The sequence below is a fragment of the Bombina bombina genome, chromosome 3 (assembly GCF_027579735.1).
Source record: "Bombina bombina isolate aBomBom1 chromosome 3, aBomBom1.pri, whole genome shotgun sequence".
NCBI classification, from domain to species: Eukaryota; Metazoa; Chordata; class Amphibia; order Anura; family Bombinatoridae; genus Bombina; species Bombina bombina.
In genome coordinates, this window is record NC_069501.1 from 983,501,306 (window position 1) to 983,526,972 (window position 25,667).

Below are 25,667 nucleotides of genomic sequence, written 5' to 3' on the forward strand. Positions count from 1 at the left end.
GCTTAGAAACAAGCAGAGATTTAGAGGTTTAAAGATTATACAATATATTAATATAACAATGTTGGTTGTGCAAATCTGGGGAATGGGAAGTAAAGGCGTTATCTATCTTTTTAAATAATAAAAAAATCAAGTAGACTGTCCTTTAATCCTTCACATACCATCATGATAAAAAAAATAGATTACGTTATTTTAAGAACTGGACATTTTTCACACACCGCATTCCAACCCTTTTTTTAAGCATTTTTCAGTTTATCTTTCCTGTGCAGCCAGAGGCAGCACGTAGTACACTGCAAAGTGTTAACAGTTCAATCTCCTCCCCACCTCCCTCTCTTTAGAAATAAGTCTAGGAAAATCGCTTCTTTAAAGCTGATGGACTTTGGCTACAAACCCTCCCTGGCTTCATCACTCTAGCAGAGCACATCAATGAAAATTGTATAATAATTCAACATACAGCTGGCATCTGCTTAGAAGGGGCTGGGGATCCAAAACCAGCTAAACAACAGGTATCCTTCTAGCAGAAAGCTAAGGCAGTAAACAGGTAAGGAATACACCATAGCAAATTAAATTTGTTTCTACATGGTCAGTGTGAGGTGATAAGAACATATCTCAGTGACGCACACAGCAGTGTTTACACATGGCAAAATTCTATTAATATTTAACAGAAGTCTTAACGAAGCAGATTGAATATCATAAAATCATTCATTGAGTTACCATGATAAATATTAATAACTTATTAATTGTATCCAAGAGCACAGTGACACAGAGAGGTATTTTATATTAACAGACCTGCCACCTTAGAACAGTGTGCCCTAATTTGCATATCTGATGATGTCACAGAAAGTGTTGTCGGATAAAGTCACACAACCTATTTTAATTTTAAAATGATATTTCAGCAGACAATTGTATGTATTTAACAACATTTTTATCTTAATGTGTAGCTAACTTTTTTTTAAAAAAACATTTAAATTTAGAATAGAATAGAAATTTTATTTGAAGAGTATAAAAGATATACAAGGAATATTTATTGGTGTTAAATTTGTAGCAATTTGTCAAAATTATAAAAAGTGTTAGTATCATCAATACTATGGGGCATATTTATCAATGTGCAAGCGGACATGATACAAAGTAGTGTATCATGTCCGCGGCACATCGATAAAAGGCGACAACACACGCTGTCGACATTTATCATTGCACCAGCACTTCTTGTGAACTGCTAGTGCAATGCCGCCCTCCTGCAGATTCACAGCCAATCGGCCACTAGCAGGGGGTGTCAATTAACTCTATCGTATTCGATCGGGTTGATTTCTGTCCGTGGCCTCTAAGCAGGCGGACAAGTTATGGAGCAGTGGTCTTGATAAATATGCCCCTATTAGTAAGAAAAGAAAAAACATTCCTATAAAAACTGTCAATTATAAATATGTGCAATAATCTGCAATCTGTGTAAGTAAATACAACAGAGTGCTAGTAACAAAAACATATTTCGTTATAATAATTTTCTGGAATATTCATATTAGTATATAATAGAAGGCGTTTCAGTATTTAATGAACGTAAATTTGAGTTTTCTATTAAATAGGTAAAATATTGGTGGTCACACAGAGAAGAGAACATTAAACAACACTTTCTCTGACTGTCTTTTCATAGACTGAGAATGGTTATTTATAGCATAGTATGATCTGGAGAAGACAGTCAAAATAGTGTGTCACAATAGAATTTGTAAATGTGGAAAGCAAAAGAAATGCAATTATTATTGAAGTGTGAGCCTCTTTAAAAGTATAACAATGCTAGACTATAAAGTCTCAAAATAGCCATTTGTATTATTTACTGGCAACCTGTATCCTTGTTGTTAGATAACATTTTCACTTGTGCTTATGTAAATTGCTGCTTACTTTGGGTGAAGCAGATGGCTGAGGATGTGGAACCAAGGAAACCTTCCTAAACATAAGCGAGAGCCACAGGTGTTACAGTGCACAGTGAAAACTCTGTTTTGTGAGCTCATACAGAGCCTGCTAAATTATGATTGGGATTTTTAATAAGGATGACTATATACTGTATATGGTGAGTATACTTGTGGGTTCTGTCAGTCCAGTCTTGCTTTAGCTCAGTCTTTTTTTAAGGCATGAAAAGCTGATCATAGACTGTGTCTTTTTTAACAGTGTTATTTAGTCACTACTGCTTATCTCCTTATGGTTATTTGCATCTCTAAAATTTGCTATGGTTTATTAAAAGAGGAAATCTAACTTCTTGGGTAGATTATTCTTTTTTTTTAATCCATAAAAATGATTAATTTACAAACTGTACCACACACACATACATACAGTCTATACACACACACTTGTATACACGTACACACACATACACACACAGGTGCAATATACACACATGCATATATATATATATATATATATATATATATATATATATATATACACACACACACACACATATATACACACACATATACACACATATACACACACACATACATACAGTCTATACACACGCACTTGTATACACGTACACACACATACACACACAGGCACAATATACACACATGCATATATATATATATATATATATATATACACACACACGCATATATACACACACATATACACACATATACACACACACATACATACAGTCTATACACGCGCACTTGTATACACGTACACACACATACACACACAGGCACAATATACACACATGCATATATATATATATATATATATATATATATACACACACACACACACACATACATACAGTCTATACACATGCACTTGTATACACACACATATACACACACACATAGAGCAAGACCAAAACAAATGTAATAATATTATGTATCTCAGGAATGAGAACATTTTGGTACAATTGACCAGTAATTGCGTTATCAATTATAGCCATAAGGTCCTAATAAATAGCTGCTATAACTAAAACTATTCACATTATACTGTAATGCTGGTGGGATATTCCACTATCAGACAGAACACGGCTAGTAGTCTTCTTATCCCGCCGTCGAGCCGGAATGATAGGGAATATCCCAGAACAGAGAAAGTTCGCAAGATGAGGTAATCGGCACTCACCACAGGCAGGATAGTCTTCGGTGGCAACAGGCAGTGAATCAGAGAGAGGCAGTTCAGTGGTAAACCACAAGAAGAGTCAAGCAGGCAAGGGTTGGCAACAGTAAGGCAGTCCAAAGGTAAACCACTACAATGGTCAGGCAGGCAGGGTTTGGCAACGGTAAAGCAGTCCAAAGGTAAACCACTAGAATGGTCAGGCAGGGTTTGGCAACGGTAAAGCAGTCCAAAGATAAACCAATAGAATGGTCAGACAGGCAGGGTTTGGCAACAGAGAGGCAATCCAGAACAATAGGGGTTAATCAAGCAGAGAGGTCAGACAAGCAGAGTTCAGCAGCAGTATATCAATCCAGCAATTTAGGGGTTAACAGGCAGAGTGGTCAGACAAGCAGAGTTCAGCAGCAGTATATCAATCCAGTAGTTTAGGGGTTAACAGGCAGAGGTAAGACAAGCAGAAGTCAGCAACAGAATATCAATCCAGAAATCAGCAATCTATCACACCCAGGAGCACACAAAACAACACCTATACTTGGGCAGTGATAGATTGCTGAATGGCAACTTACATAGACACAGGATTCGCGCCACAGAGATTCTCAACCGGAATCAGAGCGGAGAGCGTACGGTGATGACACAGCCCCTGACAATGTGCATTGAAGGAGGCGCCGCGTCCCTAGCAACGGCTAGTGCGGCGCGGCGTGACATATACATCATAGGTTGGTACAAGATTAATTTCCCAGCCTTGTTATCATTTTACTCTGATAATTATAAACAGATACTTTTCTGCTTTATGTATATAGATAGGAATGTATAGCATCTATCAATCAGCGACAAAAAGCCTTGGAAATAAGTTTTGTACTTACGTGTACCAACCTAATGTCAGAGATAATTACACCAAACAAAACTCCTACCAGATTCCTCAAACCAGGAAAATGCTGAGATGTACAAAATAATTCCAGCCATTGAACGAAGAAATGTTTCAGATGCAAAATTAATTTCTGAACCAGTTTTGGAGGAAAGAGAAGGCATACTTTAGTAAGCATGCACATGCACGAGTCTATACAGTAATAATAATCATTTAGCAATAATCTCAACAGCCCTAAAAAGGAGATTTTTACATTTTGAAAGCACATTCTTAAAATACAAACAAAAAGCAAACTGCTACATGTATCATTTGGCCAGTGCTGTTTTTTTTATATATTTTTTAATTTAGATTTTTATTGAGGATAGAAAATAAAGATTTACAAACAAAAGAAGCAATAGTATACATCAGTATTGTACAATATGTCTGCAAAACAGGTTACAAAATGTGAAGAAACGGTTTCCGTCTTTTTCTCCCCCAATAACATCAAAGGTCACTTTTGTGCCTTTAATGTTGTAAAAATGAAAGCACTTAAAGGGACATTAAACCCAATTTTTTTCTTTCATGATTCAGATAGAGAATACCATTTTTAACAACTTCCTAATTTACTTCTATTATCTAATTTGCTTCATTCTCTTGATATTCTTTCCTGAAAAGCATTTCTATATATGCTCAGTAGCTTCTGATTGGTGGCTGCACATAGATGCCTCATGTGATTGGCTCACCCATGTGCATTGCTATTTATTTAACAAAGGATATCTAATTAGATAATAGAAGTAAATTGGAATGTTGTTTAAAATTGAATTCTCTATCTGAATCATGAAAGAAAAAAATGGGATTTAGTGGCCCTTTAAGGGGTTTTATGAAAGAAAGGCCGCTTTTGGACCTGTACAAATCTATTTTAAGATAACTAAAAGTAAAAGAAAAATTAATGTTAAAATAAATAAAATTAAGAGCCACTTCTGGAATTATGTATATCCATGTTTTTGGGAAAGCACCAATTTGTTAAATAAGCAGTTTTCTCTTTCTTAAAGAAAACACATATAAATATCAGTCACATTGTAGGAACTATTGATAGTATAAAATCCCCAATTAACATTAATTATGTGAACAAATAGGGATAGTAAACCTATGTCTTTCACCAATAATATAACTTAAAGAAAGGCAAAGCATAAGCAAGTTAACATAACGATGATCAGAGACGTTAATATGTGTGTTAGTAAATGATGGGACCTCATGTGGCCAATTCTAATTGAGAAAACATGGGAGAGGTTTAGAATAACATTAAATGTCTTGTGAAACTTAAAAAAAAAGTAATCCTCCCTAAAAACCTTAAAACAGAATAAAACTATAACTTTGTATGACTCAGTGAATACCTCTCATTATAGTATAATATAAGGCTCACTAGGCTTAAAGGGACAGTCAACTCAATTTTTTTTATTGTTTTAAAAGATAGATAATCCCTTTATTACCCATTCCACAGAAAACATGGTTATATTAATACACTTTTTACCTCTTTGATTACCTTGTTTCTAAGCATCTTCTGACGGCCCACTGATCACATGTCTTTATCTATTGACTTGCATTTATGCCAATTAGTGCTGTATTGTTAGAATCCACGGGCGTCAGCACAATGTTATCTATATGACTCACATGAACTAGCTTCCCCTGATGTGAAAAGCAAATACAAAAGTATGTGATCATGGGGCTATCTTTGGGGACTTAGAAACAGACAGAAAGTTAAAGGTTATAAAGTATATTAATATAACAATGTTGGTTGTGCAAAGCTAAGGGAATGGCTAGTAAAGGCGTTATCTATCTTTTTAAACAATAACAATTTTTGTGTTGACTGTCCCTTTAAACATAACAGCCATCTAGGGGTCATAAAGTATAGAAAGCATAGAGAATAGCTTGGGTATCCAGACCGGACCCGACAAAAGTGAAAGGGTATGTTATATGTAAAAATGTGCATGTAATGGTATTGTCGGATTGCTATCTGACCATGTCTTACAGTCCCGTCTGATGACAGCGGGGCACAGAGCCAGCTCTTATCACAAGTAAATAACAGGGGGGAAGAGGGAAGTGGACTTAACATGGTAACTTAGCCCCCACTGTTTTATTAACAATATAGAATTATGGGTTCCAAAATAGATAACTTAGAGCATAATAAACCCCTTCATAACATTCCAGAAAAAGAAAAGGTGAGCAGGTCTAAATGAGAGTTATTTCTGTAAAGTATATGCAAAATTAACTAATGGAGGTGCAAATTTAAAATAAAACTGCAGTAATCTTTAGTAAATAATTCAAATTTGCAGATATAACAGAGAGAATATGCTGTCACTGAACAAACTTTCTCTTGTTAAGTGTATCCAGTCCACGGATCATCCATTACTTATGGGATATTAACTCCTCCCCAACAGGAAGTGCAAGAGGATTCACCCAGCAGAGCTGCTATATAGCTCCTCCCCTAACTGCCATTACCAGTCATTCTCTTGCACCCAACAAATAGATAGGATGTGTGAGAGGACTGTGGTGATTATACTTAGTTTCATACCTTCAATCAAAAGTTTGTTATTTTATAATAGCACCGGAGTGTGTTATTCCTTCTCTGGTAGAATTTGAAGAAGAATCTACCTGAGTTTTTCTATGATTTTAGCCGGAGTAGTTAAGATCATATTGCTGTTTCTCGGCCATCTGAGGAGAGGTAAACTTCAGATCAGGGGACAGCGGGCAGATTAATCTGCAAAGAGGTATGTAGCAGCTTATTATTTTCTGACAATGGAATTGATGAGAAAATTCTGCCATACCGATATAATGTAAACTCAGCCTTAAATGCAGTAGCAGCAACTGGTATCAGGCTGTCATGTATGTATATTTTACACTTCAGTATTCTGGGGAATGGCACTTCACTGGAATTATACTGTATGCATAAAACTTTAGCCTAATTTGCAGGGACTAGCAACAGGCTTTTTAATAACACTCAATTTATTAATGTTAAACGTTTTTTGCTGGCATGTAAAATCGTTTAATTTTCTGAGGTACTGGGTGAAAAAATGTTTTGGGCACTATTTTTTTCCACTTGGCAGTCGTTTTATTTAATTTATGACAGTTTACTGATCTCTCTCACTGTTATGTGTGAGGGGGAGAGGTGCTTTTGCTACGCATCATAAAATTCAGTCAGAAGTTTGTCTTCCCTGCATGATCCGGTTCAGAACTCAGGGGTCTTCAAAACTTGTTTTGAGTGAGGTAATCACTCACAGCAGAGCTGTGAGATTGTAGTTGACTGTGATAAAAAAACGTTTATTTCTGTATTTTTTTTTAATTTTTTTTCTGCTATGAGGGTTAGTTATCCTTTGCTAATGGGAGCAATCCTTTGCTAAAATTGTGTTTTTTACAAAGATTTGATGCTATAACTTTTCAGTTTATTAATTTTCAACTGTCATAACTTTTTCTGTGCTTCTTATAGGCACAGTACGTTTTCATATTATAGTAAATTACTTGAAAAGTATTTCCAAGTTGCTAGTTTATTTGCTAGTGTGTTAAACATGTCTGATTCAGAGGAAGATATCTGTGCTATATGTGCTAAAGCCAAAGTGGAGCCCAATAGAAATTTATGTACTAACTGTATTGATGCTACTTTAAATAAAAGTCAATCTGTACAAATTGAACATATTTCACCAAACAACGAGGGGAGAGTTATGCCGACTAACTCGCCTCACGTGTCAGTACCTGCATCTCCCGCTCGGGAGGTGCGTGATATTGTAGCGCCGAGTACATCTGGGCGGCCATTACAAATCACATTACAGGATATGGCTACTGTTATGACTGAAGTTTTGGCTAAATTACCAGAACTAAGAGGTAAGCGTGATCACTCTGGGGTGAGAACAGAGTGCGCTGATAATATTAGGGCCATGTCAGACACTGCGTCACAATTTGCAGAACATGAGGACGGAGAGCTTCATTCTGCGGGTGACGGTTCTGATCCAAACAAACTGGATTCAGATATTTCAAATTTTAAATTTAAGCTGGAAAACCTCCGTGTATTACTAGGGGAGGTGTTAGCGGCTCTGAATGATTGTAACACAGTTGCAATACCAGAGAAAATGTGTAGGTTGGATAAATATTTTGCGGTACCGGCGAGTACTGACGTTTTTCCTATACCTAAGAGACTTACTGAAATTGTTACTAAGGAGTGGGATAGACCCGGTGTGCCGTTCTCACCCCCTCCGATATTTAGAAAGATGTTTCCAATAGACGCCACCACACGGGACTTATGGCAAACGGTCCCTAAGGTGGAGGGAGCAGTTTCTACTTTAGCTAAGCGTACCACTATCCCGGTGGAGGATAGCTGTGCCTTTTCAGATCCAATGGATAAAAAGTTAGAGGGTTACCTTAAGAAAATGTTTGTTCAACAAGGTTTTATATTGCAACCTCTTGCATGCATTGCGCCTGTCACGGCTGCAGCAGCATTTTGGTTTGAGTCTCTGGAAGAGACACTTGAATCAGCTCCATTAGATGAGATTACACACAAGCTTAAAGCCCTTAAGTTAGCTAACTCATTTATTTCAGATGCCGTAGTACATTTAACTAAACTTACGGCTAAGAATTCCGGATTCGCCATTCAGGCACGCAGAGCACTGTGGCTAAAATCCTGGTCAGCTGACGTTACTTCTAAATCTAAATTGCTTAATATACCTTTCAAAGGGCAGACCTTATTCGGGCCCGGGTTGAAAGAAATTATCGCTGACATTACAGGAGGTAAAGGCCATGCCCTGCCTCAAGACAGAGCCAAACCTAAGGCTAGACAGTCTAATTTTCGTTCCTTTCGTAATTTCAAAGCAGGAGCAGCATCAACTTCCTCTGCACCAAAACAGGAAGGAGCTGTTGCTCGCTACAGACAAGGCTGGAGACCTAACCAGTCCTGGAACAAGGGCAAGCAGGCCAGGAAACCTGCTGCTGCCCCTAAGACAGCATGAATCGAGGGCCCCCGATCCGGGAACGGATCTAGTGGGGGGCAGACTTTCTCTCTTCGCCCAGGCTTGGGCAAGAGATGTCCAGGATCCCTGGGCGTTAGAGATCATATCTCAGGGATACCTTCTAGACTTCAAATTCTCTCCCCCAAGAGGGAGATTTCATCTGTTAAGGTTGTCAACAAACCAAATAAAGAAAGAGGCGTTTCTACGCTGCGTACAAGATCTTTTATTAATGGGAGTGATCCATCCGGTTCCGCGGTCGGAACAAGGACAAGGGTTTTACTCAAATCTGTTTGTGGTTCCCAAAAAAGAGGGAACTTTCAGGCCAATCTTGGATTTAAATATCCTAAACAAATTCCTAAGAGTTCCATCGTTCAAAATGGAAACTATTCGGACAATTTTACCCATGATCCAAAAGGGTCAGTACATGACCACAGTGGATTTAAAGGATGCTTACCTTCACATACTGATTCACAAAGATCATTACCGGTATCTAAGGTTTGCCTTTCTAGACAGGCATTACCAGTTTGTAGCTCTTCCATTCGGATTGGCTACGGCTCCGAGAATCTTCACAAAGGTTCTGGGTGCTCTTCTGGCGGTACTAAGACCGCGAGGAATTGCGGTAGCTCCGTACCTAGACGACATTCTGATACAAGCTTCAAGCTTTCAAACTGCCAAGTCTCATACAGAGTTAGTACTGGCATTTCTAAGGTCGCATGGATGGAAGGTGAACGAAAAGAAGAGTTCTCTCTTTCCACTCACAAGAGTTCCCTTCTTGGGGACTCTTATAGATTCTGTAGAAATGAAGATTTACCTGACAGAAGACAGGTTAACAAAGCTTCAAAATGCATGCCGTGTCCTTCATTCCATTCAACACCCGTCAGTAGCTCAATGCATGGAGGTGATCGGCTTAATGGTAGCAGCAATGGACATAGTACCCTTTGCACGCCTACATCTCAGACCGCTGCAATTGTGCATGCTAAGTCAGTGGAATGGGGATTACTCAGACTTGTCCCCTACTCTGAATCTGGATCAAGAGACCAGAAATTCTCTTCTATGGTGGCTTTCTCGGCCACATCTGTCCAGGGGGATGCCATTCAGCAGGCCGGACTGGACAATTGTAACAACAGACGCCAGCCTACTAGGTTGGGGCGCTGTCTGGAATTCTCTGAAGGCTCAGGGACAATGGAATCAGGAGGAGAGTCTCCTACCAATAAACATTCTGGAATTGAGAGCAGTTCTCAATGCCCTTCTGGCTTGGCCCCAGTTAACAACTCGGGGGTTCATCAGGTTTGTCGGACAACATCACGACTGTAGCTTACATCAACCATCAGGGAGGGACAAGAAGCTCCCTAGCAATGATGGAAGTATCAAAGATAATTCGCTGGGCAGAGTCTCACTCTTGCCACCTGTCAGCAATCCACATCCCGGGAGTGGAGAACTGGGAGGCGGATTTCTTAAGTCGTCAGACTTTTCATCCGGGGGAGTGGGAACTTCATCCGGAGGTCTTTGCCCAAATACTTCGACGTTGGGGCAAACCAGAGATAGATCTCATGGCGTCTCGACAGAACGCCAAGCTTCCTCGTTACGGGTCCAGATCCAGGGATCCGGGAGCGGTTCTGATAGATGCTTTGACAGCACCTTGGACCTTCGGGATGGCTTATGTGTTTCCACCCTTCCCGATGCTTCCTCGATTGATTGCCAGAATCAAACAGGAGAGAGCATCAGTGATTCTAATAGCACCTGCATGGCCACGCAGGACTTGGTATGCAGATCTAGTGGACATGTCATCCTGTCCACCTTGGTCGCTACCTCTGAAACAGGACCTTCTGATCCAGGGTCCCTTCAAACATCAAAATCTAATTTCTCTGAAGCTGACTGCTTGGAAATTGAACGCTTGATTTTATCAAAACGTGGTTTTTCTGAGTCAGTTATTGATACCTTAATACAGGCTAGGAAGCCTGTTACCAGAAAGATTTACCATAAGATATGGCGCAAATACTTATATTGGTGCGAATCCAAGAGTTACTCATGGAGTAAGGTTAGGATTCCGAGGATATTGTCTTTTCTACAAGAAGGTTTAGAAAAGGGTTTATCCGCTAGTTCCTTAAAGGGACAGATTTCAGCTCTGTCCATTCTTTTACACAAACGTCTGTCAGAAGTTCCGGACGTTCAAGCTTTTTGTCAGGCTTTAGCTAGGATCAAGCCTGTGTTTAAAACTGTTGCTCCACCATGGAGTTTGAACTTAGTTCTTAATGTTTTACAGGGGGTTCCGTTTGAACCCCTTCATTCCATTGATATCAAGTTGTTATCTTGGAAAGTTCTGTTTTTAATGGCGATTTCCTCGGCTCGAAGAGTCTCTGAGTTATCTGCCTTACATTGTGATTCTCCTTATCTGATTTTTCATTCAGACAAGGTAGTTCTGCGTACTAAACCTGGGTTCCTACCTAAGGTGGTCACTAACAGGAATATCAATCAAGAGATTGTGGTTCCATCTTTGTGTCCTAATCCTTCTTCGAAAAAGGAACGTCTGCTACACAATCTAGATGTAGTCCGTGCCCTGAAATTTTATCTACAGGCAACTAAGGATTTTCGACAAACGTCTTCCCTGTTTGTCGTTTATTCTGGTCAGAGGAGAGGTCAAAAAGCTTCGGCTACCTCTCTCTCCTTTTGGCTTCGTAGCATAATACGGTTAGCCTATGAGACTGCTGGACAGCAGCCTCCTGAAAGAATTACAGCACATTCTACTAGAGCTGTGGCTTCCACTTGGGCCTTTAAGAATGAGGCTTCTGTTGAACAGATTTGCAAGGCTGCAACTTGGTCTTCTCTTCATACTTTTTCCAAATTTTAAAAATTTGACACTTTTGCTTCTTCGGAGGCTGTTTTTGGGAGAAAGGTTCTTCAGGCAGTGGTTCCTTCCGTATAAAGAGCCTGCCTGTCCCTCCCGTCATCCGTGTACTTTAGCTTTGGTATTGGTATCCCATAAGTAATGGATGATCCGTGGACTGGATACACTTAACAAGAGAAAACATAATTTATGCTTACCTGATAAATTTATTTCTCTTGTAGTGTATCCAGTCCATGGCCCGCTCTGTCACTTTAAGGCAGGTAATTTTTCCATTAAACTACTGTCACCACTGCACCCTATGGTTTTCCTTTCTCTGCATGTTTTCGGTCGAATGACTGGTAATGGCAGTTAGGGGAGGAGCTATATAGCAGCTCTGCTGGGTGAATCCTCTTGCACTTCCTGTTGGGGAGGAGTTAATATCCCATAAGTAATGGATGATCCGTGGACTGGATACACTACAAGAGAAATAAATTTATCAGGTAAGCATAAATTATGTTTTTTATATTAAGCCTTTCCAGAGAAGCTCCTTGTGAGTATGGACAAACTATATCTAAAGGGACAGTCTAAAATAGAATTGTTATTGTTTTAAAAGATAGATAATCCCTTTTTCTCTTGTTAAGTGTATCCAGTCCACGGATCATCCATTACTTATGGGATATTAACTCCTCCCCAACAGGAAGTACAAGAGGATTCACCCAGCAGAGCTGCTATATAGCTCCTCCCCTAACTGCCATTACCAGTCATTCTCTTGCACCCAACGAATAGATAGGATGTGTGAGAGGACTGTGGTGATTATACTTAGTTTCATACCTTCAATCAAAAGTTTGTTATTTTATAATAGCACCTGAGTGTGTTATTCCTTCTCTGGTAGAATTTGAAGAAGAATCTACCTGAGTTTTTCTATGATTTTAGCCGGAGTAGTTAAGATCATATTGCTGTTTCTCGGCCATCTGAGGAGAGGTAAACTTCAGATCAGGGGACAGCGGGCAGATTAATCTGCAAAGAGGTATGTAGCAGCTTATTATTTTCTGACAATGGAATTGATGAGAAAATTCTGCCATACCGATATAATGTAAACTCAGCCTTAAATGCAGTAGCAGCAACTGGTATCAGGCTGTCATGTATGTATATTTTACACTTCAGTATTCTGGGGAATGGCACTTCACTGGAATTATACTGTATGCATAAAACTTTAGCCTAATTTGCAGGGACTAGCAACAGGCTTTTTAATAACACTCAATTTATTCATGTTAAACGTTTTTTGCTGGCATGTAAAATCGTTTAATTTTCTGAGGTACTGGGTGAAAAAATGTTTTGGGCACTATTTTTTTCCACTTGGCAGTCGTTTTATTTAATTTATGACAGTTTACTGATCTCTCTCACTGTTATGTGTGAGGGGGAAGGACCTTTTTTGGTGCTTTTGCTACGCATCAAAAAATTCAGTCAGAAGTTTATTGTCTTCCCTGCATGATCCGGTTCATCTCTACAGAACTCAGGGGTCTTCAAAACTTGTTTTGAGGGAGGTAATCACTCACAGCAGAGCTGTGAGATTGTAGTTGACTGTGATAAAAAAAAAAACGTTTATTTCTGTATTTTTTTTTTTTTCTGCTATCAGGGTTAGTTATCCTTTGCTAATGGGAGCAATCCTTTGCTAAAATTGTGTTTTTTACAAAGATTTGATGCTAGAACTTTTCAGTTTATTAATTTTCAACTGTCATAACTTTTTCTGTGCTTCTTATAGGCACAGTACGTTTTCATATTATAGTAAATTACTTGAAAAGTATTTCCAAGTTGCTAGTTTATTTGCTAGTGTGTTAAACATGTCTGATTCAGAGGAAGATATCTGTGCTATATGTGCTAAAGCCAAAGTGGAGCCCAATAGAAATTTATGTACTAACTGTATTGATGCTACTTTAAATAAAAGTCAATCTGTACAAATTGAACATATTTCACCAAACAACGAGGGGAGAGTTATGCCGACTAACTCGCCTCACGTGTCAGTACCTGCATCTCCCGCTCGGGAGGTGCGTGATATTGTAGCGCCGAGTACATCTGGGCGGCCATTACAAATCACATTACAGGATATGGCTACTGTTATGACTGAAGTTTTGGCTAAATTACCAGAACTAAGAGGTAAGTGTGATCACTCTGGGGTGAGAACAGAGTGCGCTGATAATATTAGGGCCATGTCAGACACTGCGTCACAATTTGCAGAACATGAGGACGGAGAGCTTCATTCTGCGGGTGACGGTTCTGATCCAAACAAACTGGATTCAGATATTTCAAATTTTAAATTTAAGCTGGAAAACCTCCGTGTATTACTAGGGGAGGTGTTAGCGGCTCTTAATGATTGTAACACAGTTGCAATACCAGAGAAAATGTGTAGGTTGGATAAATATTTTGCGGTACCGGCGAGTACTGACGTTTTTCCTATACCTAAGAGACTTACTGAAATTGTTACTAAGGAGTGGGATAGACCCGGTGTGCCGTTCTCACCCCCTCCGATATTTAGAAAGATGTTTCCAATAGACGCCACCACACGGGACTTATGGCAAACGGTCCCTAAGGTGGAGGGAGCAGTTTCTACTTTAGCTAAGCGTACCACTATCCCGGTGGAGGATAGCTGTGCCTTTTCAGATCCAATGGATAAAAAGTTAGAGGGTTACCTTAAGAAAATGTTTGTTCAACAAGGTTTTATATTGCAACCTCTTGCATGCATTGCGCCTGTCACGGCTGCAGCAGCATTTTGGTTTGAGTCTCTGGAAGAGACACTTGAATCAGCTCCATTAGATGAGATTACACACAAGCTTAAAGCCCTTAAGTTAGCTAACTCATTTATTTCAGATGCCGTAGTACATTTAACTAAACTTACGGCTAAGAATTCCGGATTCGCCATTCAGGCACGCAGAGCACTGTGGCTAAAATCCTGGTCAGCTGACGTTACTTCTAAATCTAAATTGCTTAATATACCTTTCAAAGGGCAGACCTTATTCGGGCCCGGGTTGAAAGAAATTATCGCTGACATTACAGGAGGTAAAGGCCATGCCCTGCCTCAAGACAGAGCCAAACCTAAGGCTAGACAGTCTAATTTTCGTTCCTTTCGTAATTTCAAAGCAGGAGCAGCATCAACTTCCTCTGCACCAAAACAGGAAGGAGCTGTTGCTCGCTACAGACAAGGCTGGAGACCTAACCAGTCCTGGAACAAGGGCAAGCAGGCCAGGAAACCTGCTGCTGCCCCTAAGACAGCATGAATCGAGGGCCCCCGATCCGGGAACGGATCTAGTGGGGGGCAGACTTTCTCTCTTCGCCCAGGCTTGGGCAAGAGATGTCCAGGATCCCTGGGCGTTAGAGATCATATCTCAGGGATACCTTCTAGACTTCAAATTCTCTCCCCCAAGTGGGAGATTTCATCTGTCAAGGTTGTCAACAAACCAAATAAAGAAAGAGGCGTTTCTACGCTGCGTACAATCTTTTATTAATGGGAGTGATCCATCCGGTTCCGCGGTCGGAACAAGGACAAGGGTTTTACTCAAATCTGTTTGTGGTTCCCAAAAAAGAGGGAACTTTCAGGCCAATCTTGGATTTAAAGATCCTAAACAAATTCCTAAGAGTTCCATCGTTCAAAATGGAAACTATTCGGACAATTTTACCCATGATCCAAAAGGGTCAGTACATGACCACAGTGGATTTAAAGGATGCTTACCTTCACATACCGATTCACAAAGATCATTACCGGTATCTAAGGTTTGCCTTTCTAGACAGGCATTACCAGTTTGCAGCTCTTCCATTCGGATTGGCTACGGCTCCGAGAATCTTCACAAAGGTTCTGTGTGCTCTTCTGGCGGTACTAAGACCGCGAGGAATTGCGGTAGCTCCGTACCTAGACGACATTCTGATACAAGCTTCAAGCTTTCAAACTGCCAAGTCTCATACAGAGTTAGTACTGGCATTTCTAAGGTTGCATGGATGGAAGGTGAACGAAAAGAAGAGTTCTCTCTTTCCACTCACAAGAGTTCCCTTCTTGGGGACTCTTATAGATTCTGTAGAAATGAAGATTTACCTGACAGAAGACAGGTTAACAAAGCTTCAAAATGCATGCCGTGTCCTTCATTCCATTCAACACCCGTCAGTAGCTCAATGCATGGAGGTGATCGGCTTAATGGTAGCAGCAATGGACATAGTACCCTTTGCACGTCTACATCTCAGACCGCTGCAATTGTGCATGCTAAGTCAGTGGAATGGGGATTACTCAGACTTGTCCCCTACTCTGAATCTGGATCAAGAGACCAGAAATTCTCTTCTATGGTGGCTTTCTCGGCCACATCTGTCCAGGGGGATGCCATTCAGCAGGCTGGACTGGACAATTGTAACAACAGACGCCAGCCTACTAGGTTGGGGCGCTGTCTGGAATTCTCTGAAGGCTCAGGGACAATGGAATCAGGAGGAGAGTCTCCTACCAATAAACATTCTGGAATTGAGAGCAGTTCTCAATGCCCTTCTGGCTTGGCCCCAGTTAACAACTCGGGGGTTCATCAGGTTTCAGTCGGACAACATCACGACTGTAGCTTACATCAACCATCAGGGAGGGACAAGAAGCTCCCTAGCAATGATGGAAGTATCAAAGATAATTCGCTGGGCAGAGTCTCACTCTTGCCACCTGTCAGCAATCCACATCCCGGGAGTGGAGAACTGGGAGGCGGATTTCTTAAGTCGTCAGACTTTTCATCCGGGGGAGTGGGAACTTCATCCGGAGGTCTTTGCCCAAATACTTCGACGTTGGGGCAAACCAGAGATAGATCTCATGGCGTCTCGACAGAACGCCAAGCTTCCTCGTTACGGGTCCAGATCCAGGGATCCGGGAGCGGTTCTGATAGATGCTTTGACAGCACCTTGGACCTTCGGGATGGCTTATGTGTTTCCACCCTTCCCGATGCTTCCTCGATTGATTGCCAGAATCAAACAGGAGAGAGCATCAGTGATTCTAATAACGCCTGCATGGCCACGCAGGACTTGGTATGCAGATCTAGTGGACATGTCATCCTGTCCACCTTGGTCGCTACCTCTGAAACAGGACCTTCTGATCCAGGGTCCCTTCAAACATCAAAATCTAATTTCTCTGAAGCTGACTGCTTGGAAATTGAACGCTTGATTTTATCAAAACGTGGTTTTTCTGAGTCAGTTATTGATACCTTAATACAGGCTAGGAAGCCTGTTACCAGAAAGATTTACCATAAGATATGGCGCAAATACTTATATTGGTGCGAATCCAAGAGTTACTCATGGAGTAAGGTTAGGATTCCGAGGATATTGTCTTTTCTACAAGAAGGTTTAGAAAAGGGTTTATCCGCTAGTTCCTTAAAGGGACAGATTTCAGCTCCGTCCATTCTTTTACACAAACGTCTGTCAGAAGTTCCGGACGTTCAAGCTTTTTGTCAGGCTTTAGCTAGGATCAAGCCTGTGTTTAAAACTGTTGCTCCACCATGGAGTTTGAACTTAGTTCTTAATGTTTTACAGGGGGTTCCGTTTGAACCCCTTCATTCCATTGATATCAAGTTGTTATCTTGGAAAGTTCTGTTTTTAATGGCGATTTCCTCGGCTCGAAGAGTCTCTGAGTTATCTGCCTTACATTGTGATTCTCCTTATCTGATTTTTCATTCAGACAAGGTAGTTCTGCGTACTAAACCTGGGTTCCTACCTAAGGTGGTCACTAACAGGAATATCAATCAAGAGATTGTGGTTACATCTTTGTGTCCTAATCCTTCTTCGAAAAAGGAACGTCTGCTACACAATCTAGATGTAGTCCGTGCCCTGAAATTTTATCTACAGGCAACTAAGGATTTTCGACAAACGTCTTCCCTGTTTGTCGTTTATTCTGGTCAGAGGAGAGGTCAAAAAGCTTCGGCTACCTCTCTCTCCTTTTGGCTTCGTAGCATAATACGGTTAGCCTATGAGACTGCTGGACAGCAGCCTCCTGAAAGAATTACAGCACATTCTACTAGAGCTGTGGCTTCCACTTGGGCCTTTAAGAATGAGGCTTCTGTTGAACAGATTTGCAAGGCTGCAACTTGGTCTTCTCTTCATACTTTTTCCAAATTTTAAAAATTTGACACTTTTGCTTCTTCGGAGGCTGTTTTTGGGAGAAAGGTTCTTCAGGCAGTGGTTCCTTCCGTATAAAGAGCCTGCCTGTCCCTCCCGTCATCCGTGTACTTTAGCTTTGGTATTGGTATCCCATAAGTAATGGATGATCCGTGGACTGGATACACTTAACAAGAGAAAACATAATTTATGCTTACCTGATAAATTTATTTCTCTTGTAGTGTATCCAGTCCACGGCCCGCCCTGTCACTTTAAGGCAGGTAATTTTTCCATTAAACTACAGTCACCACTGTACCCTATGGTTTTCCTTTCTCTGCATGTTTTCGGTCGAATGACTGGTAATGGCAGTTAGGGGAGGAGCTATATAGCAGCTCTGCTGGGTGAATCCTCTTGCACTTCCTGTTGGGGAGGAGTTAATATCCCATAAGTAATGGATGATCCGTGGACTGGATACACTACAAGAGAAATAAATTTATCAGGTAAGCATAAATTATGTTATTGCCCATTCCCCAGTTTTGCATAACCAACACAGTTATATTAATATACTTTTTACCTCTGTGATTACCTTGTATCTAGGAACCTTCTTCCAGCCCGCTGATCACATGACTGTGACTGTTTATTATCTGATGATAAAAGTAAATTGGAAAGTCGATTAAAATTAAAAGTCCTATCTGAATAATGAAAGTTTAATTTATACTAGACTGTCCTTTTAAGTCACTAGTCCCATGAAGACTGTGACAAATGGATCCAATTGTATTATCTGAAGGCTGAGACCCTGGCATCTTAGTGATGGTCAAGTTTTGGAGTTTCGAATATCCAGGACCTACCTCGACAGAGAGAGCCGCAGGGCTAAATTTGGAGAACTCAGAAGCCACAATGGTATATTGGAAAAAGTGAGAAACCAGTTTATTAAGCTTCTTTTAAGCAGATAGGATAAAATCATACCAGGTGTATCTGTCAGAATGTTTCTGCCCAAATCATTATATAGTGTTAGGTCATATCTTACTGCAGGGATAATCCCTACTGTACCGGTGTCTATAAGATTTGGTGACGCAGAAGCAATTACAGTTTCTTCTTTTTTATCTGGTGATGCATAATGATGGACAGCTATTTAGAGAGAGAAATTTTGAGCTGTAGTATTAGTCACAAATTTGTAATGCTGTATGGATGGTTCTTCGAGAGGAGTTTCTTACGGTGGGGATCTTTAGCGTGGCTCCTGGCGTGTGACCAAACCTGCCAAGGTACTTTTTTTTAAAGAAGAATTCCAATCTGGAATCTCATCAGTCGTAGTACATACCATTTTCCCAATGTGAGTGATTGTAATGCTTGATCAGATGGGGCTTCATCTAGTAATGCAGCAGCGCTTCCAGCCGCAGATGCTTTTGATCCAGGAACTGTGTTAGCTCCTCTTCCCATATATTTATCTTCAGCGTTATTACTTAGAGAATCTGTGCTTGCAGAACAATACCTGTGATTGTAGTGCTCCTTCATATTCAGCGGCATACGTATATATACTGGGCATGCCCTGTTCATAGGGTTGAAAAAAATTGTCAGTAGACCTAGCGCAAATAGATACACCTATGGCTCCCTTCAGTAGGTCTCCTAGTAGACCTTATAGAGATCAAATGTTTAAGTGGATGAATCGAGCGCCTATAAGGCTAAGGTGAATAATATAAAATATCACAATTTATTATACACAATGAAAAAGATGCAACAAAAGGTTGTGTAGAAATAAAAGTTACAAATGAAAAATAAAATTCATGGATCCATGAATAATAAGAGATGTAAACATAAATAACATATACTTGAAATAGTATAAAAACAGCAATATTCACATATACTTGTAGATGTAAAGTGGCTTGTGCATATATAGATGATATGAATATAATGTATTCAGAAATGTCCTAATAAGGATGATGAAGTTAAAATGCCCCAATGAGAATGTCCAATGTGGTTGGTGAAACAAAAAATAATAAATAAACCAAAGTGTGTGGTTTTTTTGAAGTCTCTGTGTACATGGATAAGTCCAGGTTTAATGGATGTATCCAGATATCAAATAAATTGTGGGTGAAAAAACAAAAAAAGAATTGATGGTGGTATGAAAAATGCAAAAAAACACTCAAGACTAGTCTTGAAAAAGGCTTGTTGTTATCAGGCCGAAACGCGTCGACATATAACCGGTAAGCAAATTTCTGATACCCTAATAAGGTGTTTTATATATTCTGCAGTATTGTTTTTTGTTTTTTTGTTTCACAGGAACATTCAGAGACTCTTATCACACTCACTCAATAGAAGACTCTACAAACTCACCACAACCACACCATTTTTATACATTTAGTTATTTTTGCTATATATTTTTTACATTTTTTCACTACACTCACTTTGGAGTATTTTTTTGCATTTTTCATACCACCATCAATTCTTTTTTTGTTTTTTTCACCCACAATTTATTTGGATATCTGGATACATCCATTAAACCTGGACTTATCCACGTACACAGAGACTTCAAATAAACCTCACACTTTGGTTTATTTATTATTTTTCGTTTCACCAACCACATTGGACATTCTCATTGGGATATTTTAACTTCATCATCCTTATTAGGACATTTCTGAATCCATTATATTCATATCATCTATATTTGCACAAGCCACTTTAAACCTACATGTATATGTGAAGATTGCTGTTTTTATACTATTTTAAGTATATGTTATTTATGTTTACATCTCATATTATTCATGGATCCATGAATTTTATTTTTCATTTGTAATTTTTATTTCTTCATAACCTTTTGTTGCATCTTTTTCATTGTGTATAATAAATTGTGATATTTTATATTATTCACCTCAGCCTTATAAGCGCTCGTTTCATCCACTTAAACACCTGTTCATAGGGTTGCCAGGTGTCCAGTATTCAACCATACAGTCCAGTATTTTAACAGGCTGTACAGTAAAATCTATACAACAATATGGGACACTTAAACGTGTTTTAAATGTTTTCTATTATATGCATCCAAGGGGGTCTTACGACGCGTGTGTATGTTCTTAGCAGTCAAGGGGATTAAATCATTACTGCTTACATGTGTTACTTATATACATGGTGGGACTAGGGTTCAATTTTTTGATGGGACATTGTGAGACCCCATTTTCCACCTGTGCTACGTTTTCAGGTATGTTTATGGCGTACAGCTGTCAGCCCTACCTGTTAATATGTTAGTCGTGACTTGTATGACACAAATGAAGTAATTAATGACATGAGGCAAGCTATCGTTTGCAATCTGAGGTGGCACAGTATTTGAATAAGGGTGCACGTGGCATGCACAGCTAATATGCATATGCCACTTTAACACTTAGGGGTCGATTTATCAAAGGCTTTGCAAGCCTTTCAACCCACTATGATGTATATTTTTTACAACCGGGCAGTAATTTTACCCCTTGGCTGCCAGTAACATACAAATCAATAATTGTACCTCTTTGGCTGCCAGTAACATGTTAACAGAAGTAATTTGACACCCTTGACTGCCCTCGCTCCATTTAAGTGTCCAGTATTTTTGTGAAAATTTTACTGAACAGCATCCTAAAATACCTAAACACCTAACTACTGTAATGGAAATCCATGTGACACCCACGATTATTTTACTATCTCTGAGACTCTAAAGGGTTCTTTCTTATAGTAACAATTAAATACAAATGAAAATTTACTACAAGATGAAGGAAAATAAATTTTAAAGAAAGTTGCACAAGACTGGAGCAGACTCCGAAGTATTAGAAGTGATGATCAGATGGTTAAAAGTAGTTTCCTTAGAGTAGAGAAAGCAACTCTGGTCTCTTCATGGAGATAATCCCATGTAAGATTATTATACAGAACATATAAAATGCCCAAATTGTGTTTATATCGGGAACAGACAGAGATAATTAATCCCTGGAATGTAATTTTACAAATGTAGGCTTAGTACATACTGTATGTTTTGAAAATGCCCAAAAATTGAGAAACAATTTAATTTATAAGTCCATCATATATTATACCAGATTCTTAAAATATAATTACCCTAGGGCAAGAAATTTAATTTTGAAAAACTGAAAGAAGAAAAAAGAAGAAAAGTTTCTAAATTCATAAATATTTTGAAAAAAGCCAAATGCTCATAGAAAACTGAGCAAAATCTAAAAAAATAATTCTATCAAATATGGTCATTACTTATTAAAACATATCTGACATTCAAAGACAAATATGATACCTACTTAGAAATTTAAAGTATATCAAAGCAGTTCTAAAATTGTGCCCATAAATCCGCATACGACTGAATCCACTGATTTATTAATGCAAAGTGCGCTTAAAATTGGGCAAGTCCAACTATACATTCCTTGCACTTAGTTTGTGTTCGCCAAGGTGCACCGGTATGCTAACAACATTTTTAAAATTTGATAGTGTTAGTTACATTTCCTAGAGTCCGCCTTAGCATTACGCCCAGTTACCATTATTTTGCGCCTTTGGAGAATGCAAAGTTCTCCTACAAATACGCGCATTATAGTTCTCCTTAGGTACTGTGGAGAACAGCATTAGAAATCATATGTCTTTGAGCTCACGTCATGTTCACCTCTATTTCTGATGGAGTACTTTCTGATTGTAGCAGGTCTATCTTTGGCTAGATACATATGCCAAATATATAATTTAAAATTGCCCCACAAAGATTGTAAATTGTATTAACAATTTGAATGTGTTATGGTTATATAGGGTCATTATTATAACAAAGTTAAAGTAGAAATGTATTGTGGTAAGAAACCAAAATTAATGCGCAAATTTGCCCCATGTTAAACGCAAATGTAATAGATTACTTGAACAGGGCAAAAAATACAACCTAAAAAAACACTGGTTTGAAATGGTAAATCAGAACTTGCTTTTCCACGTGGAGAAATTCATCATAATCCGCCCCAGCTTGCCTTCCAAACAGCGCAAATTATTATGTGCAGTTTTTTGATAAATTTGTGCGCCTCTCCAAGGGGCGAGCTGCAGAGAACTTGGTGGAGAATACAAAGGAGAATTCTCCTAGCCCTTGATAAATCTAGCCCTAAGTGGAATTATACTACAATAAGAGAGAGGGGACGAGGGAAAAGAGAGAAAAGAAATTATTGCTGTTTTTTAAAAAAAACATTTTTACAAATCAATAATATAGTATTATATACCCCACATAACAAAACTGGAGGCATTTAATATTATTTTTCTCTTGTAAGATGTATCGAGTCCATGGATTCATCCTTACTTGTGGGATATTCTCCTCCCCTACAGGAAGTGGCAAAGAGAGCACCCACAGCAGAGCTGCCTATATAGCTCCCCCCCTTAGCTCCACCCCCAGTCATTCTCTTTGCCTACTCTAAGTAACTAGGAAGTGCAGAGCGAGTGTGGTGACAAAAATGTTAGTTTTTTATTCCTCAAGCAAAAGTTTGTTATTTTAAATGGTGCCGGTGTGTACTATTTACTCTTTGGCAGAAAAAGAGATGAAGATTTCTGCAAGGAGGATTATGATCTTAGCACTTTGTAACTAAGATCCACTGCTGTTCTCACAAGGGCTGAAGAGTACAGGAAAACTTCAGTTGGGGGAACGGTTTGCAGGCTAAACTGCATTAAGGTATGTTCAGTCTATGTTTTTCTAGACAGACTGTGTTTATTCTAGAAACGGCTGGCAATATTCCCATGGGGAAAGGGTAAGCTCTATTCAGACACTTGGATAGGAATTTCAGCTTGCTTGAAGGGCTCATTTGTTACTGGTGACACTGTTAGGAAAAACATTTTGTGTTTGTTCAGTAAATGATGCAATTATAACGTTTTTTGAAGGGACTGAAGGGGTCATTGTGGCTTGTGTTAGAGTTTTTTAACCCACATGGTTAATTAAGAGACACTCAGGTGTTTTTCTAATAGGCCTCAAAACATTGAGTGAGGTGGGAGGAGCCTATTTTTGCGCCTGAGTTGCGCAGTTTCTTTTCCTTAAGAGTCATCCCACTGCTTTTCTAGAGGTTCCTGCTGTGTTTGAGGGCTCTAAAGGAGGTTTTTTTCCCCACAAATCGTTCTGAAGGGCAGGTAGGTGCCACAGCACAGCTGTGGCAAGGTGCTGAAAGTCTTTTTTACCGGTTTTGATGTTTTTTCAATCCGGTTTTGCCATTAAGGGGTTAATTGTTTATTTGCATAGTTGTGCAAAGTTACTAAGGCTGTAAGATACTACTGTAAAAATTTCGTTAAGTTTACTGCTTTTTTTACACCGTTTTGCAGAACTTGTGCAGCTTTTTTTCTCTTAAAGGCACAGTACCATTTTATTTCTAAGTGTTATTTACTTTGATTACAGTGTTTTCCAAGCTTGCTTGTTACATTACTAGCCTGTTTAACATGTCTGATACCAAGGAAAATCCTTGTTCAATATGTTTGGAAGCCATTGTGGAACCCCCTCTTAGAATGTGTCCCAAATGTACTGATATGTCTATAAATTATAAAGAACATATATTCACACTTAAAAATAGAGCAATAGATGATTCTCAGTCAGAAGTAAATGAGGGTTCTCCATCTAGCTCTCCCCAAGTGTCACAACCAGTAACGCCCGCACAAGTGACGCCAAGTACCTCTAGTGCGTCACATTCATTTACTTTACAAGACATGGCCACAGTTATGAATACAACCCTCACTGAGGTTTTATCCAAACTGCCTGGTTTACAAGGAAAGCGGGACAGCTCTGGGTTAAGGAAAAATGCTGAGCCGTCTCACGCTTTAGTAGCCGTTTCTGATATGCCCTCTCAATGCTCTGAAGGGGCGAGGGATTTGTTATCTGAGGGAGAAATTTCTGATTCAGGAAAGACGCTTCCTCAGACAGATTCTGATATGACGGCCTTTAAATTTAAGCTTGAACACCTCCGCTTATTGCTTAGGGAGGTATTAGCAACTCTAGATGACTGTGACCCTATAGTGGTCCCAGAGAAATTGTGTAAAATGGATAGATACTTACAGGTTCCTGTTTACACTGATGTTTTTCCTGTCCCTAAGAGGATTGTCAATATTATTGCTAAGGAGTGGGATAGACCAGGTATTCCGTTCACTCCCCCTCCTGTTTTTAAGAAAATGTTTCCCATATCTGATACCATAAGGGACTCATGGCAGACAGTTCCTAAGGTGGAGGGAGCTATTTCTACTCTGTCTAAGCGTACAACTATACCTATCGAGGACAGTTGTGCTTTCAAAGATCCTATGGATAAAAAATTAGAGGGTCTCTTGAAGAAATTTTTTGTTCATCAAGGTTTTTCTCTCCAACCTATTGCGTGCATTGTTCCTGTAACGACTGCAGCTGCTTTCTGGTTTGAGGCTCTAGAAGAGGCTCTTCAAATGGAGACTCCATTAGAGGAAATTATGGACAGAATTAAGGCACTTAAGTTGGCTAATTCTTTTATTACAGATGCCGCTTTTCAACTGGCTAAATTAGCGGCAAAGAATTCAGGTTTTCCATTTTAGCACGCAGGGCGTTATGACTTAAGTCCTGGTCTGCTGATGTGTCATCTAAATCTAAACTTTTGAACATTCCTTTCAAAGGTAAGACCCTATTCGGGCCTGAACTGAAGGAGATTATTTCAGACATTACTGGAAGGAAAGGTCATGCCCTCCCTCAGGATAGATCAAATAAGATGAGGGACAAACAAAATAATTTTCGTTCCTTTCGGAAGTTTAAGAGTGGTCCCACTTCAGCTTCCTCTGCTACAAAGCGAGAGGGGAATTTTGCCCAATCCAAGTCAGTCTGGAGACCTAACCAGGCTTGGAACAAGGGTAAACATGCCAAGAA

General features: G+C 39.4%; 1 protein-coding gene across 1 annotated transcript in view; it reads left to right on the forward strand.

The window, feature by feature from the left end:
• The first annotated feature begins 406 nt into the window (after positions 1-406).
• The window catches only part of RDH5 (retinol dehydrogenase 5), a 100,585-nt gene continuing 75,324 nt past the window's right edge, over positions 407-25,667 (forward strand). The window contains exon 1 of the mRNA XM_053704963.1: positions 407-538. The gene's annotated coding sequence lies outside the window, so the exon portion shown is untranslated. The remainder of the gene's footprint in view (positions 539-25,667) is intronic.